Source organism: Macrobrachium nipponense, chromosome 26 (genome assembly GCF_015104395.2).
Source record: "Macrobrachium nipponense isolate FS-2020 chromosome 26, ASM1510439v2, whole genome shotgun sequence".
In the NCBI taxonomy this organism is placed as follows: Eukaryota; Metazoa; Arthropoda; class Malacostraca; order Decapoda; family Palaemonidae; genus Macrobrachium; species Macrobrachium nipponense.
In genome coordinates, this window is record NC_087215.1 from 6,592,725 (window position 1) to 6,605,224 (window position 12,500).

A 12,500-nucleotide genomic window follows, 5' to 3' on the forward strand; every position below is an offset into this window, starting at 1 on the left:
TTAAATATTAATTATTATGAATTTATTTCTTATTAATTAATTAGTTAATTTATTTATTTCTTTGCATATACAGAGCACGAAACGTCAGTTGATTAATTGCTTCTCCTTTTCTTGGAAAGTGATAATCACAGCCTGACGTAGCTATTAACTCTAGTGACTAAATAGCCGTTTATCTTATTGCAACTCGCTTTTGTCACATCCTACGCTTCATTTACCATGTGTCTTTGTGTCATATATATGCTCGCATCCTCACTCACACGAAATAAAGACGTAGAAATATATTACAAATTGAAAACCCCAACTTTTTTAATTAGGCAGTTTTTCAATTAATTCCCCCTCCCGTGAATGACATTTCGTGGAATCCCTCTTCTTTCATCTCGCCTCTTTTGAACAAGATGCGAATCTCCCCTCCTTCATTAACACTGATGAAGTCCTTGCACATCTTCACTGTCGACAGGGATGGATAAATATCTCTATCTCTCTCTCTCCTCTCTCTCGTAGTAGCCATCTTGCTTGAGACGTTCCCGCGCACAGTCTAATTAATCAACAGATATCACAGTGTAACTTACGTCTAGAATTTGAGAAATATCTAGAAGTGTTCGTGAACTATCGGTGATAAGATTAGTGTGAAAATAGTAGGATAAAGCGTCTACTAAGTTAGTTTATCAAGTGAAATACTGTAAATCAGAACAAGATGGCAGTAAGTTCCAACTGTGGCAAAAAATGGCGAAATTTAGCTTGTTTGGCAGATTCGCAATACGATGAGGTAGCAGGAAGGGAACTGGCATTTCTCATCTATGAGATCAGCAACAGTCCTAACCAAAAAGATACAAAAGCATTCATAGATATAGAAGGATGTAATCCTTCAAACTGGAACAAATCAACTGAAAACATCTTGAAAAAAATTGAAGAAATTCCAAATAAAATCCAAGTGGTAAGAGACTCATAAAGAAAATATACATACACCAACATATTCCGACAAAGAAAAAGAATAAGGTGAACATTGTGAATATCCTAATTGATGCATTAGGAAAAAGAATGCCAAAAGCATGCAAACTGTGTAAGGTGTGGTATAGCATAGTTAATCCACAAAACCTGATCAGAAAATGTTCTGCATGCAACATTCCGACACATCCACAATGTGCTGAGGTAATGCAAGATATGAGAAAAGATACCAGAATATTTTGCTCAACATGTCTATCATGGATAGACAATGTTATTAAATCAAGATTGAACGTACAAATAGTTGAGGATGAAGAAGAAGAGGAAGAGGAAAAAGAAGAAGAGGAAAACAGAAGAGAAGTAAACAAAACTGAAAGGACAGAAAAAAATAAGGAAAACAAAGAACAAGATAAAAGTATGGATGCAGAGATACTCATTGATACTACATATGAGGCAATAAAGCAGCATACTTACGAAGAAATAAATTATGATATGACAACACAAAAGAAAATCCCGAAGAGGCTCTACCCAGATCTACACAATGACGGGAAAGAGGAAAAAATAGACAAAAAAGACAAAGTCTGCAACCTTTTGAAAAGAGGGAATTGCAGATTTGGAGAAAGATGTTACTACAAACATCCTAAGGTATGTCACAACTATGAAATATATGGTAAATGTGCATACCTAGACGGCTATGAGGATGATTGCAGAGATCTACATCCAAAAATATGCAAAAACCTAAAAGAAGGAAAAGGATGTAAGTTCGACAAAAAATGTAAATATATGCACCCTGTAGCCATGAATCAAAATCAAATAAATAATCAATCAAGTAATAAAATCCAAAATAAGAAAGAAACAAATAAAGAGAGGAATAAAGAATATCAGGTAAAAGAAAAAAACCAAGCCATCAACGCGATATGCAGTGATGTCAGCAAAACATTTCCAAGCCTCAGCTCCAAGATACTACTCAAGAGATAAGAATTGTATTTATGAGGCAAGAGGATATTGCAGATACGGAGAAAATTGCAGATTCAGACACAAAATGAATAATTATGATGAAGGAAGATCAAATATTATGGAAAAGTTGGATTTTTTATGTCAAAATTTCTGGAAATGAAAAAAGAACAACATACCAGAACAGGAAAGAGACATGGGAAAATCCTTATTATTACCCATATTAAATGAAGGAGAAAACACGCAAACCATCATAGTGATGAATGCACAGGGTTTAGTTACGAGTAACTCAAAAAGAAAAATAGAGTACTTAGAAGAACTAACCCAAATTGAAAAGAAAATAGATATAATGAATATAAGTGAAACCTGGTATTCCTAAGTGACTGGGAATGATGATCTTATAAATGGGTTCCAAACTTATAGATTAGATAGAAAAAATAGGAATCAAGGGGGAACCTCAATATATGGGAAAGACAAAAAACAAGGAAAAATATATGAGAAATATAGTAACTCAGAAAGTGAACTAATAGCGGTAGAATTTGAATCTGAAAAATTAATGAACATAGTAATATATATACTCCCTAATACTAAAGAGTTTGACCTAATAATAGAAAAATTGGAAGATATATGTAGAAATCACAAGTACTGGACTATTCTCTTATCTAGAGACTTCAACTTTCCTTTTGTAGACTGGAAAGAACGAATAGGAGATTGTGGTTGTACTTATACATATAAAAAAGAGTAATAGTAGTGCAGAAGATAAGAGGCAATTCGAAAAGCTATTAGATATGCTACTAGAATACAACATTCAACAAATAAATCACCTGCCAACAAGAAAGGAAAATACTTTAGACCTAGTATTTGTGAACGAGATGAATTATGTTAAAGAAATAATAGTTTATAATGCGAGTATTTCAGACCATAATGTCATAGAGTTAACAGTCCATTCCAAAGCAAGTGAAAACAGAGATAAGCATGAAATGAAAAAGTGGGAAGGATATGGAAAATACAACTTCTACAGTAAAAATATAAAATGGTCAGAAATAAATGAAGAATTAAACAAAGATTGGGATAACATTTTCGTAAGTGATGACATAAGGGTTAATACGGAGATATTGTATAAAATATTAGAGAAAATAGTGGATAAATATATACCGAAGAAGAAAAGTAAACATCAGTCATGCATACCAAGAGACAAAAGGATCTTGTTCCATAAAATCAGAAAATGGAAAAAAGGTCTTGCAAAAGAAAAAAATGCATGGAAAGTTATAGAACTAAAAAGTAAGATAGAAAATGCAGAACAAAAGATTATACAATCAAAAGAAAATGAAAAACGGGACTTGGGAAAAAAAACCCTAGTAAATATCAAGCAAAACCCCAAACTATTATACTCATACGCGAAAAAGATGAATAAAAGAAGAATAGAAATAGGCCCTCTAAGAATTGAAGGGAGATTAACGAATGAAAAAAAGGAAATTTGCAACATATTGGCAGAACGATATAAGAGAGAATTCACCCCTAGAATAGATAATGAAGATAACGATATAGAAGTAAAGGACGAAAATAGTGAATATTTAGCTGACATAGATATTAATGAAGCTGATGTTGTGCAGGCTATTAATGAAATTAAAAATGGAGCTGCAGCAGGGCCTGGTGGTGTTTCTGTTATTTTGTTAAAGAAAGTAGTTCATTCTATCGCAAAGCCACTTGCAATATTATTAAGATAAAGTGTAGATACAGGCATGATTTATGATGAGCACAAATTAGCATATATTACCCCTACATTCAAAAGTGGATCAAGACTAGAGGCAAGTAATTATAGGCCTGTGAGTCTAACATCACATATTATGAAAGTGTATGAAAGGGTAATGAAGAAAAATATTATGAAACATTGAACAAAAAATAATTGGTTTAATATAGGACAACATGATTTCGTACCCGGAAAAAGTACACAAACCCAACTGTTAGTCCACCGTGAGAACATATACAAAAATAGTGGATAAAGTAGTAAGATGATTAAAAGAATTTTACTGTTTGTTATTATGATTACAGACATAGACAGTAATGTTAAGGACTCGGTAGTGAGTAGTTTCGCCGATGACACAAGAATAAGTAGAGAAATTACTTGTGATGAAGATAGGAACACGCTACAAAGAGATCTTAACAAAAGTATATGATTTGGCAGAGGTAAATAGGATGGTATTTAACTCTGATGAATTTGAATCAATAAACTATGGAGACAGAGAAGGAAAGCTATATGCATATAGGGGACCTAATAATGAGACAATCACAAATAAGGAAGCAGTTAAAGACCTTGGTGTGATGATGAATAGGAACATGTTATGCAACGATCAAATAGCAATTCTATTGGCAAAATGTAAAGCAAAAATAGGAATGTTGTTACGGCACTTCAAAACAAGAAAAGCTGAACACATGATTATGCTTTATAAAACATATGTTCGTAGTCCACTTGAATATTGCAATATGATATGGTACCCACACTATCAAAAGAATATTGCACAAATAGAGAGTGTACAAAGGTCCTTTACAGCTAGAATAGAAGAAGTTAAGGACCTTGACTACTGGGAAAGACTACAATCCTTATAACTATAGTCTAGAAAGGAGAAGAGAATGCTACATGATAATTCAGGCATGGAAACAGATAGAAGGAATAGCCGAAAACATCATGGAACTAAAAATATCAGAAAGAGCAAGCAGAGGTAGATTAATAGTGCCCAAAACTATACCAGGAAAAATAAGGAAAGCACACAGGACATTAATCCACTACGCACCAGCATCGATAATGCAGCGTCTATTCAATGCGTTGCCAGCTCATCTAAGGAATATAAAAGGAGTGAGTGTAGATGTGTTTAAGAATAAGATCGACAAATATCTAAACTGCATCCCAGACCATCCAAGATTGGAAGATGCAAAATATACCGGAAGATGTACTAGCAACTCTCTGGTAGACATTAGAAGGGCCTCACACTGATGGACCTGGGGCAACCCTAACATGATGTAAGGTCTGTAAGGTAAGGTCTCTCTCTCTCTCTCTCTCTCTCTCTCTCTCTGTGTGTGTGTGTGTGTGTGTCTGTCTAACAGAGACGTTGGTTCGTGCGTGCACAATATCACACATGCTCATTATCTATATCTATCTATATCTATCTATCTATCTATCTATCTATCTATCTATATATATATATATATATATATATATATATATATATATATATACACACATAAAATATATATATATATATATATATATATATATATATATAAATATATATATATATATATATATATATATATATATTATATATATATATATGTTTTATGAGTGTGCGTTTGTGCTATATTTTTGGAAACATAATCTTCAAGGAACCAAACTGTCCGTCAACAATCAGATTTTAAGAAATGATGAAAAATTACTTTGCGTACGTTTAATCAGTACTTGAAAGCGTCATCCAGTTGCAGAAAAATTAGTTCCCCGAGAGAGAGAGAGAGAGAGAGAGAGAGAGAGAGAGAGAGAGAGAGAGAGAGAGAGAGAGAGAGGTGTTCACTTAATTTAAAGACGGATAAGTGAAGCAAGGTTGGGAACTATTGATATATTCTTTCTATCCCTTCATCGTGATAAAAAGTTTAAAATTGTTATATTATAGTAACTGTCTAACGTGAACGTTCAGATCATTCGATACGACATAAATACTCGTCTTTGATAGTTTACAACGCTCGAGTGAGTGTTTACGGACTCGTAAATTTATTTCCACATCGAGACCTAGAGAAGTAATTTGCTTTATGAAAATATAAAACCTGAAGCACCCGTTTCTATCAGGCTGGGCAAGCGACGAAGAACGCGTTTATCCCAATATATACCAATCGCAGGACGCTTTACAAAATAATATTACGTGAAACTGATTTCAATGACGAAGATGACATACCTCATCAAAATGATCACGGCAGATTCTACGTCTCACTGGAAGCATCCGATTAATGGAATAGCAGGACATCAGTATGAAACGATTCAGTTTATATCAATGATGACCCGGACTTCATATCCTATTCTAGCTTAATATATATTGTGAATTTCTAATATATACGTGAAATATATAGGAACCACAGGATGATTATTATCCTTCATCTTTAAATTTGTGGGTGAAGCATCTAATGTTCCCATTTTTTTTTGAAGCACCAAAGTTTGGTGGATATGCTCTGTTTGAAGTGTCTGCATGTAATATATATATATGTGTGTGTGTATTATTTAATGTATACGTTATAAATTTATGTATCTATGTACTAAAACAATCAATCCTTGGATCAGTCAAGTATGAAGTAATTTTGTCTTTGTTAGATATTAATCTCCCGAGAAAGAAGATTTATGGGAGCATAACATTGTTCCATCAAAATATTGACAAGAAATCGGTGCTGGAAAGCTTGATTTGCAATGGACCTTAGAATTTGGATATGAGTATATAATTGTACATATATTGCAAGAAACGTTCCAGACATTTCCGTATTAATAGACATTCATTTTATTTGTATACTATGTAATTATGCTCAAATTTCATATGCTTACGTATTGGTAATATATCGGTGTATAAATCCACACACTACCAAACCAGAAACCAGATTACAGATCAAAATCATCTAGGTAAAAATTTGAGTTCGTTGAAAATATGTCATCTAGAATGTTCATATAAACAAAAAAAAGAAAGAAAAAAGTGATTTTTTATTCGTCATCCACTTTTCTTAGCGAGCCCCTTTCTTTCATCCCCTTTCTTTCGCCAGTCATGTTTCTCTCTCCCCTCCTTCATCAACGGTGATGAAGTCCCGTGGCGTGGTAGTGGAAATTGGGACAGTGTGGGGATGGGGGGCGGCAGCCCCTGAACCTTCTTTCCATAACGCGAACATTAACGCATCATGTACAAAATGACATGTAGACGAAAGAGTTTTTTTGTGAGTGCAATTTTTTTTTTTTTTTTTTTTTTTTTGCTTAAATAAATGATTTTACCGAAAGCTGGTGAGGCTAGATTGATTTCTTATATTTAAGAAAATATTCTTCATGTTACTGGAAATCAATTCGTTCTGATGATAAAAGTACAAATTTCTCAAAATGAAAAGCGTTCGATGGAACTGACAATTTATAGCAAGAATCTTAATAATGAATATTTTCATTTGACTTCTTCGGTTCCGATTTGCTGGCTCTGAATAGTATTGCAGTGGATATTGGAGAAAGAAAGAGAGCTGCCCATTCAGCAATCTATTTGCCTCATGGCCACAGTATTGCAATCTATTTGCCTCATGACCACAGTATTGCAGTGGATATTTGGAGAAAGAAAGAAGAGCTGCCCATTCAGCAATCTATTTGCCTCATGACCACAGTATTTGCAATCTATTTGCCTCATGACCACAGTATTGCAGTGGATATTGGAGGAAAAAAAAAAAAGAGAGCTGCCCATTCAGCAATTTATTTGCCTCATGACCACAGTATTGCAGTGGATATTGGAGAAAGAAAGAGAGCTGCCCATTCAGCAATCTATTTGCCTCATGACCACAGTATTGCAGTGGATATTGGAGAAAGAAAGAGAGCTGCCCATTCAGCAATCTATTTGCCTCATGACACCAGTATTGCAATCTATTTGCCTCATGACCACAGTATTGCAGTGGATATTGGAGAAAGAAAAGAGAGCTGCCCATTCAGCAATCTATTTGCCTCATGACACAGTATTGCAATCTATTTGCCTCATGACCACAGTATTGCAGTGGATATTGGAGAAAGAAAGAGAGCTGCCATTCAGCAATCTATTTGCCTCATGACCACAGTATTGCAATCTATTTGCCTCATGACCCCAGTATTGCAGTGGATATTGGAGAAAAAAAAGAGAGCTGCCCATTCAGCAATTTATTTGCCTCATGACCACAGTATTGCAGTGGATATTGGAGAAAGAAAGAGAGCTGCCATTCAGCAATCTATTTTGCCTCATGACAACAGTAATTGCAGTGGATATTGGAGAAGAAAGAGAGCTGCCCATTCAGCAATCTATTTGCCTCATGACCACAGTATTGCAGTGGATATTGGAAAAAGAAAAAGAGCTGCCCATTCAGCAATCTATTTGCCTCATGACCACAGTATTGCAATCTATTTGCCTCATGACCCAGTATTGCAGTGGATATTGGAGAAAGAAAGAGAGCTGCCCATTCAGCAATCTATTCGCCTCATGGCCACAGATTGCAGTGATATTGGAGAAAGAAAGAGAGCTGCCCATTCAGCAATCTATTTGCCTCATGGCCACAGGATTGCAGTGGATATTGGAGAAAGAAAGAGCGCTGCCCATTCAGCAATCTATTTGCCTCATGGCCACAGGATTGCAGTGGATATTGGAGAAAGAAAGAACGCTGCCCATTCAGCAATCTATTTGCCTCATGACCCCAGTATTGCAGTAGATATTGGAGAAAGAAAGAGAGCTGCCCATTCAGCAATCTATTCGCCTCATGGCCAGAGGATTGCAGTGGATATTGGAGAAAGAAAGAGCGCTGCCATTCAGCAATCTATTTGCCTCATGCCACAGGATTGCAGTGGATATTGGGAGAAGAAAAGAAACGCGCCCATTCGCAATCGATCGCCTATTGACAAGGGATTGCAGTGGACATTGGATGGAAAGAAAGAACCGCGCCCTTCAGTAATCGATCGCCACATTGGCCACAGGATTTGCAGTGATATTGGAGAAAGAAAAGAGCGCTGCCCATCACAATCTATTTGCCTCTGGCCCAGGATGCAGTGGATATTGGAGGAAAGAAAGAGCGCTGCCCCTTCAGCAATCTATTTGCCTCATGGCCACAGGATGCAGTGGATATTTGGGAGAAAGAAGAACGCTGCCCATTCGCAATCCTTTGCGTCCTGACCACATATTGCAGTGGATATTGGAGAAAGAAAGAGAGCTGCCCATTCAGCCAATCTATTTGCCTCATGACCACAGTATTTGCAGTGGAATATTTGGAGAAAGAAAGAGAGCTGCCGCATTCAGCATCTATTGGCCTCATGCCACAGTATTGCAAGATTTGCCTCATGGACCCCAGTATTGCGTGGGATGGTTTAGAAAGAAAAGAGCAGCCAATTCGCAATCTATTTGCCTCATTTTTGACCACAGTATGCAATCTATTTCCTCATGACCCCAGTATTGCAGTGGAATATGGAGAAAGAAAGAGAGCTGCCACATTCAGCAATCTATTGCCTCATGACCCCAGATGCAGGATATTGAAAGGAAAAGAGAGCTGCCCTTCGCAATATGCCTCATGGCCAGGATTTGCAGTGGATATTGAGAAAGAAGAGAGCTGCCATTCAGCAAATCTACGCCTCATGGCCACAGGATGGCAGTGGATATTGGAGAAAGAAAGAGCGCTGCCCATTCAGCAATCTATTTGCCTCATGGCCACAGGATGCAGTGGATATTGGAGAAAGAAAGAAAGCTGCCCATTCAGCAATAATATTTGCTCTGGACAGGACCCAGGATTGGAGTTAAAGAACAGTTCAGAATAGTTTTTATCAGGAGAGTGGTATTCAGGAAACCATAGCTGCCCATTCGCTCTTTCATGGCCACAGATTGCAGTGGATATTGGAGAAAAAAGAAAGAACGTGCCCATTCAGCATCGATTCGCCTATGACACAGGATTGCAGTGGATATGGAGAAAGAAAGAACGCTGCCATTCAGCAATCGATTCGCCTATTGACCACAGGATGCAGTGGATATTGGAGGAAAGAAAGAGCGCTGCCCATTCAGCAATCGATTCGCCTATTGACCACAGATTGCTGTGGATATTGGAGAAAGAAAGAAACGAACGCTGCCATTCAGCAATCGATTCGCCTATTGACACAGGATTGCAGTGGATATTGGAGAAAGAAAGAGCGCTGCCCATTCAGCAATCGATTCGCCTATTGACCACAGGATTGCAGTGGATATTGGAGAAAGAAAGGGCGCTCCCATTCAGCAATTGATTCGCCTCATGGCCACATGATTGCAGTGGATATTGGAGAAAGACAGAACGCTGCCCATTCAGCAATCTATTTGCCTATTGACCACAGGATTGCAGTGGATATTGGAGAAAGAAAGGGCGCTCCCCATTCAGCAATCGATTCGCCTATTGACCACAGGATTGCAGTGGATATTGGAGAAAGAAAGAGCGCTGCCCATTCAGCAATCGATTCGCCTCATGACCACAGGATTTCTTGGACGTAGTCAGTAAACTGTTGGCTTAGTGACACTACAAATATTCTTCAGTGATGAAATAAAAGCAAAAGTCAAGTAGATCTTAGTTTAACCAGACCACTGAGCTGATGAACAGCTCTCCTAGGGCTGGCCCGAAGGATTAGCTTTTTTATTTACGTTGCTAGGAACCAATTGGTTACTTAGCAACGGGACCTACAGCTTATTGTGAGATCCGAACCATATATAGAGAGATGAATTTCTAATCACCAGAAACACATTCCAATGATTCCGCGCTGGCTGCAGCTGCTGGGAGCGAACTCTGGCTACCAGATCGTCAGGCGAGTAGGCAACCGATTCGTCCAGCGAGGAGCTATAGAAAACGTCATTGAAATAATACTGAGGCTGGTTACTTTTTGTTAACCTAAGATCAAAATCTTTAAATACGTGTCACGACGATATCACCACCAAGAGTTTTTGAAGTAACACAAAGGAAAAAATTAAGTAAAGAGAAATATAAATCCTGGTGTCACTTTCATGTAATACGACCTGAAACTGTTAAAAGCCAAAAAAAAAAAAAAAAAAAAAAAAAAAAAACCCAAAAAAAAAAAAAAAAAAAAAAAAAAAAAAAAATGCAGAAATACTGACGTGGACAAATAGAAGTGCGTGTCGCTGGTGTGTTGGCCTGCGTCCATAAGTAAAACCTACAACCATGATGGATGAACCTTGGGTCGCTTTTTGTTTTGTACTGCGTCGTTTAGAAATCGGAATGTCAATACATTGTGTTTTCGTAGCCTAGTGTGCAATACTCTTTCAACTTTTCATATGAAATGTTTCCAGTATATCTTTCATTTTATCCTGTCATAAAAAAAAAGAAAAAAAAAAGTTTTCCTCTTAACCATGTTTGCATATTTCCGAGCAGAGAGGAAAGCTGCTTTCAATCCTTCGTTCCAGAGGCATAAACTTGGTCATTGTGGTTGGCGAAACTTACAGTACCTTTCGATGTTATTGAAAAAGGGGAAGGAAATATGGCGACGCCAAGAGTTTATGCAAATTGAAAGGGACCTCTGTTGTTATCAAGAGGCTTTGTGGACTCTTGGTTTATCTGTTGTGTGGATTCAGAATTGTGTTATTGCAAAGACTCTTCCCAATTTTAATACATAAGATGGAATGACAGCTATAGTAGATTCACATCAGCCGTGCATTTGATGTCTAGGCCAGTCCCTTACGACGCTCCTGATTGGCTGTTGATAAGCCAATCACAGTGCTGGAAACTCAGTCTCTCTCGATTTCACAGAGGTAGGATGTATGTTCCATCTCTCACGAGGGATACTTTTGAAAGACGAATCCTTCAGGAGTGATGGAACATACATCCTGCCTATGTGAACTCTCTGAAGAGACTTAGCGTTTCCAACCCTGTGATTGGCTTATCAACAGCTAATCAGGAGCGTCGTAAGGGACTGGCCTAGACATCAAATGCACGGCTGATGTGAATCTACTATAGGACTTACTTCTGAGAGGTTTCTTGTAGAATGCTTTCAATTCCGGAAGAGTATATAAATTTCATTTCAGATTCCCCGAATGAGAAATGTTAGATAATTTCACGTTTGTCCAAAACACGAAATCAGGCCACATTAATTGAATTTACGTAGTTATACTCTTATACCGCTCAGGCTGCTGATAAGATAATAACTCACGCAACCAGAAGGCTCTACAACTTCGCCCACATTGTGGCTGGATCCCATTATTGTAGACACAACAATAGATTAAACAGGCGGCGTTTGTTTGTGTACAGAAGCATGAGCTGTAATGGCCGTCTAGTGGCGATTGTCCTTTGTTTGGGAGATTCCCCTTTGTCTCACGGAAGGAAGCTTGGAAGAGCGTCTTGATGGCAGATGCTGTGCTGCAGAGAGAGAGAGAGAGAGAGAGAGAGAGAGAGTAGAAACTTCCAATTAGGGTATCAGTTCCAATTCGTAGAAGATAAACCACAGTGCAAAGAGAGAGAGAGAGAGAGAGAACTTCCTATTAGGGTATCAAAGTCAACTCGTAGAAGATAAACCACAGTACTTAAGAGAGAGAGAGAGAGAGAGAGAAAAAGAGGAGAGAGAGGAGAGAGAGAGAGAGAGAGAGTAAATTAAAAACTATCTATTAGGGTATCAAGTCAATTGGTAAGAAGATAAACCACAATACATATTTTTTATTGTCGATAGATATTTTGCCAATATTGCCAATATCGTTTGCTCCAAATTCTGAAGGTTTGTGAGATACATCATGAAACGGGGCGACCCATTAAAATGGAATAGGCAATAAAGTGTCTGTCACAGTCTCCATAAATTGCTCAATCTCACTTTTTACCTCTCTACTTATTATTAAGCGATTGGCTGCTTTCATTGACGACCATCG